This window comes from Suncus etruscus, chromosome 10 (assembly GCF_024139225.1).
Source record: "Suncus etruscus isolate mSunEtr1 chromosome 10, mSunEtr1.pri.cur, whole genome shotgun sequence".
Classification (NCBI taxonomy): Eukaryota; Metazoa; Chordata; class Mammalia; order Eulipotyphla; family Soricidae; genus Suncus; species Suncus etruscus.
Genome location: NC_064857.1, coordinates 105,336,673 through 105,344,800, shown reverse-complemented (window position 1 = coordinate 105,344,800; position 8,128 = coordinate 105,336,673). Strand labels below are relative to the sequence as shown.

The following is an 8,128-nucleotide window of genomic DNA, read 5'->3' as shown; positions in this document are numbered from 1 at the left end:
TCTTCCATGCTCTTTTCTTTATTCTTTTTTCTTTCTTTCTCCTTCATTTTTGTTTTTTCTTTCTTTCTTTCTTTCTTTCTTTCTTTCTTTCTTTCTTTCTTTCTTTCTTTCTTTCTTTCTTTCTTTCTTTCTTTCTTTCTTTCTTTCTTTCTTTCTTTCTTTCTTTCTTTCTTTCTTTCTTTCTTTCTTTCTTTCTTTCTTTCCTTCTTTCTTTCTTTCTTTTTCTTTCTTTCCTTCCCTTCTTTCATTTCTTCTTTCTTCCTTCCTTCCCTTCTTTCGTTCTTTCTTTCCTTCCTTCCTTCTTTCTTTCTTTCCTTCTTTCTCTTTCCTTAATTCCTTCCTTCCTTTCTCTTTTTCTTTTTTAAAATATGGAACACTTTACAAATTTACATGTCATTCTTGCGCAGGGGCCATGCTAATCTCTGTATCGTTCCAATTTTAGTATATGTGCTGCCAAAGTGAGCACTCCTTTCTCTTTTTCGTTCCTCTCTTTCTATCTTCTTTTTCTTCCAAGTTTTAAAGCTACAATCAGTACTGCTCAGGGCATCCTCCTGGCTCTGCATACGGGGATCACTCTTGGCACTGATAGGAGAGTATAAATGGGGTGCGAGACATTTAACCAGGTCAGAGGCATGTAAGGCAACAACCCTACCTGCAGTATCTCTCCAGCACCATTTTCTCCCCATATATATTGAGGCATTTCTTTTTTATAATTATATCTTTATTTAAACACCTTGATTACAAATATGATTGTAGTTGGGTTTCAGTCATGTAAAGAACACCACCCTTCACCAGTGCAACATTCCCAGCACCAATGTCCTCCTCCTCACCCCACCTCCATCTGTAGTCTAGACAGGCTTTCTACTTCCCTCATTCATTCACATTGTTATGATAGTTCTCAGTGTAGTTATTTCTGTAACTGCATTCACCACTCTGTGGTGAGCTTCATGTCATGAGCTGGACCTTCCAGCCCTCCTCTCTTTGTCTCTGAATTACTGCAAAAATGTCTTTTATTATTCTTAAAACCCATAGATAAGGGAGATTATTCTGCATCTCTCTCTCTCTTATTTAATTTACTCAGCACAATAGATTCCATGTACATCCATGTATAGGAAAATTTCATGATTTCATTTCTTCTGACAGCTGCATAATATTCTATTGTGTATATGTACCACAGTTTCCTTAGCCATTCATCTGTTGAAGGCCATCTTGGTTGTTTCCAGAGTATGGCTATTGTAAATAGGGATTTTTGAATTGTATTTTTGTGTTCCTAGGGCAGGGGTCTAAAACTCGCAGCCCACGGGCTGCAAACAGTCCTTCATACAACATTTTGTGGCCCAGCCCTAAAGGAATTTTTTTTGCTTTGTTTTGTTTTAGTTGTTTGGGTCACACACACACACCCCCAATGTTCAAGGCTTACTACTGACTTTGCACTCAAGGATCACCCCTACTTTGCCTCGCAGGTAAATTGAGTTTGAAACTCCTGTCTAGGGTATATCTCCAGGAGATCATATGGGAGCTCAATTTCCAGTTTTTGGAGGAATCTCCGTATCACTTTCCATAAAGGTTGGACTAGATGGCATTCCCACCAGCAGTGAATAAGAGTTACTTTCTCTCCACATCTCTGCCAGCACTGCTTATTGCCATTCTTTGTGATTTGCACCAATCTCTGTGGCATGAGATGATACCAATTGTTATTTTGATTTGCATCTAACTGATGATTAGTGATGTGGAGAATTTTTTATGTGCCTTTTGGCCATTTGTATTTCTTTTTTTTTTTTTTTTTTTTTTTTGGTTTTTGGGCCACACCCGTTTGACGCTCAGGGGTTACTCCTGGCTATGTGCTCAGAAATCGCCCCTGGCTTGGGGGGACCATATGGGACGCCGGGGGATCAAACCGCGGTCCGTTCCTTGGCTAGCGCTTGTAAGGCAGACACCTTAGCTCTAGCGCCACCTTCCCGGCCCGGCCATTTGTATTTCTTCTTTGTCAAAGTGTCTGTTAATTTTTTCTTCCTATTTTTGATAGAATTAGGTTTTTTTTTTTCTTTTAAAGTTCTATCAGTGCCTTGTATATTTTGAATATTAGCCCCTTATCTGATGGGTATTGGGTGAATAGTTTCTCCCACACAGTGAGTGACTCTTGTACCCTGGGCACTATTTCCTTTGAGGTGCAGAAGCTTCTCAGGTTAATATATCCCCATCTGTTTATCTCTGCTTCCATTTGTTTGGAGAGTGCTATTTCCTTCTTAAAGATGCCTTTAGTCTCAATGCCATGGAGTGTTTTACCTATGTGTTGTTCTATATACTTTATGGTTTCAGGTCTGATATCAAGGTCTTTAATCCATTTGTATTTTACCTTCTTACATGGTGTTAGGTGGGGTTCTGAGTTCGCATTTTTGCAAGTGGCTAACCAGTTGTGCCAACACCACTTGTTAAAGAAGCTTTCCTTCCTCCATTTAGAATTTTTTGCTCCTTTATCAAAAATTAGTTGTTTGTATTTCTGGGGAACATTCTCTGAGTACTCAAGTCTATTCCACTGATCTGAGGGTCTGTCTTTATTCCAATACTATACTGTTTTAATAACCATTGTTTTGTAATACAGTTTAAAGTTGGGGATATTATTGCCTCCCATATTCCTTTTCCCAAGGATTGCTTTAGCTATTCAAGGATATTTATTATTCCAAATGAATTTCAGAAGTGTTTGATTCACTTCTTTGAAGAATGTCATGGGCACCTTTAGAGGGATCACATTAAATCTGTACAATGTTTTGGGGATTATTGCATTTCTTATTTTAAGATGCTTCTGAAAACAAAGAACTTTATTTCCTACTAAACAAAGACAGGACAGCCATACATTAAAAAATAAAACTAAGAAACAATCAATGTTATAGGTAGATCCTATACTCTGTGTGTGCGTGTGCATGCATGTGTGTGTGTGTGTGTGTGTGCTTTTGAAAATCTTATTTCTGCAATAAAAATGGCTCCACAGTTGCCTCTAACCTCACAACTAAGAGGTTCAAAAGGGGGGCCGGGTAGGTGGCGCTGGAGGTAAGGTGTCTGCCTTGCAAGCGCTAGCCAAGGAAGGACCTCGGTTCGATCCCCCGGCGTCCCATATGGTCCACCCAAGCCAGGGGCGATTTCTGAGCACATAGCCAGGAGTAAACCCTGAGCGTCAAACGGGTGTGGCCCAAAAACCCAAAAAAAAAAAAAAAAAAAAAAAAAAAAAGAGGTTCAAAAGGCAGTTTGGAGCTCAGAAAAAGTCAGCAGTCTTATTGATTCCCAGGAGTGCTTAGAGTCACTCTCACTTTCTCTGGAGATTGTTGTCAAACTGTTGAACTCTGAGTCTCTCTGTGCTTCCAGTGGAACAACCATACCATGCAGTGGAAGAACGATACAAGAACGATACACTCACCCAGAGGTGCTTTAACTCATGTGCCTGCCTGCCAGTCAGTAAAAGGATGACTGGAAACAACTTACTTAAATATTGTAATTTCTCATCTGTAAGAGAAACCTATTCAGAACATTGAATGAAACAATTCATAGAAATTTTTTTCACAGTCTTTGACACACTAGGTGGAACTATTGAAACTTTTATTTCCATTAACTTAATTTTATGACATAGAGTTTTAATTTCATATTGATATTTACATAGATGTGAGTAACCACTAATTGTCAAAAATGGACTCGTAGCTTCTAAATTAATACAGAAATAAGAAAATTAAACAAAATGCAAAGAAAGAAAATTATAGGAGCATGCCATACTGAGAAATTTATGGGGTAGATATAAATTACATCAGGGCCTGAGAGATAGCATGGAGGTAAGGAATTTGCCTTGCATGCAGAAGGACACTGGTTCGAATCCTGGCATCTCATATGGTCCCCTGAGCCTGCCAGGAGCAATTTCTGAGCATAGAGTCAGGATAAACCCTAAGCGCTGCTAGGGGTGACCCCAAAACCAAAAAAAAAGTATATATATATGTATATATATAAATTGCGTAAAGTATATATATTATGTATATATATATATAAATTGCATTGACATATTTTATAGAAGATACTTTAAGAACAACTAAGCATGAGTTTAAAAGAAGTAGTGACAATATTAATAACCAATAATGTGCAATCATGTGCAATGATAAAAGTTGAACAAGCACTATTTATTAAAATATACCCAATCTGATTTTGAATCTTATTTTGGGGAGTGCTCAAGACCCAAAGACATTGCAGAAATAACCACTCCATATCTGGGCATTCAATACTTTGCTCCAATAGTGTTGGAAGTCACTTAAGTGTCAGTGGAATTTCTGGGGATACTAGAGTTCCTATGGTATTACAAGTCCTTGATCAGAGATATCTCTCCAAAAGTTTTTTAAATTTTATAAAATCCAATGCTTATTAGAAAGCTCTTTAACAAAAGAAAAATATATTAAATATATAAAATATAAAGGTGATTTAAAAGGTAGTTTGTGTATTTAAAGATTAGCAATTCTTCCTGTAAAGGGTGGACAATAATTATTTTATATTTAACAGACTCATATATTTTGTATGTTCATATTTTAACAATAAGAGTCAAAATTAACTCAGCAGACATACAAAATAGTTCGGTATATTGAACTTTGTTTTACATTTGTAATGTATGAATGTATCAGTGTGTTTTGCGCTTCATTTAAATAATTTGTACTATATTAATTACATTACAGAGTATTTTCTACAAAATTTGCATTTTTTTCAACAGCACATAAAACATTTATAAAATTAGGTATATATAGTAAGCAACAAAGAAATTTCCTGGATCATGTTGTTTGAGGATCCCTAGAAATCCTCACTAATCTTTCAGGTAGATCTCAGGCTAACCCTATTTTCGTAATACCCAATTTGCCTCTTTTATTTTAAATCTCTCATGTGGATACAGTGAAATTTCCTAAAATATTCATGACATATGATGTCTCAACAGATTGACTGCAGAAGCAGACTCAAGAATCCAGCTGTCTTCTATCAACTTAAATATTAAAAAGATTTGTGAAAATGTAATATGCTATTTTATTACTTATTATTTTGAAAAAATCGATTTCTGTCAGACTATAATGCTTATGTTAAGATGCAACTTTATTTTAAATATATCAATATCTAATATGATAAAAATGATTTATATGTAAAGTTACTGGGGGGTCTTCTTTTAAAGAGATTAAAATGTCTTGAGATACAAAAATTTTCAAGCAGTTTTCAAAAAGTAATTGGATAAGCCTATTATTTCACAAGAGAGTATACTTTAGAAATTCAGTGGCAAAAATTAAGTTTTTGATAATATATTAGTTCCTCTTTGAATGCATTTAAAAACCCGCAGCTGGGACTGCAGAGATAGCTCTGTTGGAGTACATGCTGGCATGCAGGAGGCTAGAGTTTCCTTCCGAACACCACGTGGTCATCCAAGGATAGGCAGGAGTAATTCCTGAGCACCAAGCCAGGAGTGGATTCTGAGCTCAGCAAAAAATGACCCCAAATCAAACCAAATAAATACCAAAGCTATCTCCTCACTACTCTCTGCCATGCATCTACGACATCATCTCTCACCCTAACTTTCTTGGATATTCTGAACATGTTTGGTAGGAGGGGGTCTTCGCAGAAACTTCAATTTAAAATAAAATATCTTAAATGGGCTCCAGAAATGTATGTCAGATAATAGTGAATAGCTAACCAGGGGTAAACCGTGGCAGTCATATTAATTCAAGATGGGAAAGTGAAACTAAATGAAATGTTTCCTTATTTAATTTTTAATTCCTCATCAATTGCTCAAATAATGTTAACTTTCATTTTCAATGTTAAAGGAAGATATATTTGCATGAATACAAAAAGCTTTTTAAAAACACATAAAAGAAAAATAAACAAGCCTAACTTTAAGCATTTTAGTGACTTGGAAAGTAATAATGTAAACAAAAATAAATGCAATATTAAGAGAATATATTCTTACTTTTTTGGTAATTTTTTAATTGAAATGCAATGTATTCTGAAAAGCATATGATTCAGTGAATTTAGTAAGGGCCATCTAGAATAAGACCAACTCATTTTAAAATTCTATATTTCTTAAAATAAACATCTTTATTTCTAATGTCAGAAATTACTCTTCCTCTTTTAGACCTTTATTCAAATCGGATCATTCTATGTTCCTTTGTATCTTACATTTACGTTCAAAGTTACTCTTGGGAAATTCATCCAAGCTATTAGTTATAATAATTATTTGATGCTCTCTATTGTGATAGGATATTTCTTTACATAAATTCCTCAATATTTTTAATCCGTTCTATTTATTTTTTGTTCAGCTTTACAAACATTTGGTAAGAGCTTTCTTAAATATGTTTTATTGATGAAAATAAAGAGATTTTTTGTTGACTATATATCTAAAAGTGAAGTTCTTGCATCATATTGTACATTTCATTTTCATTTTAATCAAATCAAATCTTTCACAGTAATATTTCTAAAATTGTAGATTTTCCAACTTTTCAAGTCTTCAGTTTTAACAGTGATAGATATTTTCATATTTTCAAGTGATTTATTCTTTAACATAATTTACATTCTAAATAGTAGTTTGAGATGTCTAACTACTCCAAATTTCTAATTTTTAGTCTTTAAAAATTTTAGTCACCTAAGAACAACCTAGTTCTTATGATTTTATTTTCAACTTGCATTGTTTGAGGTCAATCATCTCTTCAGATTCGAAAATCATTGTCTTTCATAAAGAGAATAATTTTTCTTTCTACTTTAAAAAATAAAAATTAGAAAATGGAGCCATAGAACAGCAGATAAGTTACCTGCCTTGAAGTTGGCTAACACGGTTTTAGTCCCTGGTACTTAGTCTAGTTTTCTGAGTCCCTTCAGGATTGATCCATGATTGTCAATTCAGGACTAAATCCAGAGCACAGATGGGTGCAATTCAAAGCCCCACCCCCCAAAATAAAACAAGAAATAGCATTCGTTATTGTTTACTGCATTTTAAAATGTGAGTTTTTCTCTATTATTTCTATCACATTTATAAAGCATCTGTAAATTTGCTAAACTATCTATTTACAACAACTGTTGTAAAACTATCAGTTACTTGATTTTTACCCTTAAGTACAAAATATTTAGTCTATGGAGGTTTCTCATATATTCTGTTAAATTTATTTTTAATGTTGTATATTTGCCAATATTATATAAGTATTAAATTTATCTTTAAATAATAATGTAGTTTATGAATTTTAAATAAATATTAACTTTAAATGTTGAGCATAACAAACTTATATTTATTTACTAACTTCATTGAATAAAACAATGACTCTAAGCATTTTATTTTAGAATCAGATTTGTCTATAAATCTTAATTTTTTATTATTCTAATACCTTTTATTTATTTTTCCTTCATATAGTACACAAATTATTTAGGAAATATTGGTTAAAAGTATGATATAAAAATTTTGTTCTATTTTTTATCTATTTTCTGTTAAATACAATTTTTCTGTAGTGTTTTATAGAGTTTTTCAAAAACTAAAGAAACTTCTGTTTCTAGTTTCCCACATTTTTTTTACTAAAATAATAAATTATTATTTAAGTTGTTCTCCTTATATAAATGATCCTATGCTTTTTTGTCTTTTATCTTTTAAGAGACAGTATTGACTATATCTGTTAATGACCTTACATTGCTGGAATAAATTCTCAAAGTATTGTTGTATTTTCTTTTTATATATATATAGCAAGTTTCACTTTACTTACATTTTCAGTGAGATTTAGCAAATATATTCTGACAGATATTGGTCTTCATTTCCTTTCAGGTTTTTCTTATCCAGGTTACATTGGTCTTATAAAATACACTGAGAATGTTCTTTCTTTTTCTATTTCTTGTTTTGTAAAATTTCATTGATAATGCCATCAGGACCTTGGATTTCTTTGTAAGGAAAGTTTTAAGTTACAGGCTCAATTTCTTTAATATATTTAAAATTTAGAATTTATCTCTTTCTGTGACAATTTCACAAATGTGTTTTTCTAAGCATTTTTTCTATTTAAATTAAAATGTATTGACAAATAAGTTTAATCTTTCTTGTCGTTTTAATATTTATTTGACACAAAAATGTCCCTCATTGATGTGCGAATTTTTATTT

The 8,128-nt window shown here is 33.0% G+C and overlaps 1 non-coding gene across 1 annotated transcript; it reads right to left on the bottom strand.

The window, feature by feature from the left end:
- Positions 1-362: 362 nt before the first annotated feature.
- Positions 363-466, bottom strand: LOC126021629 (U6 spliceosomal RNA). Its single transcript, XR_007500129.1, has one exon. It is a non-coding gene; the product is annotated as a U6 spliceosomal RNA (small nuclear RNA).
- Positions 467-8,128: the final 7,662 nt, after the last annotated feature.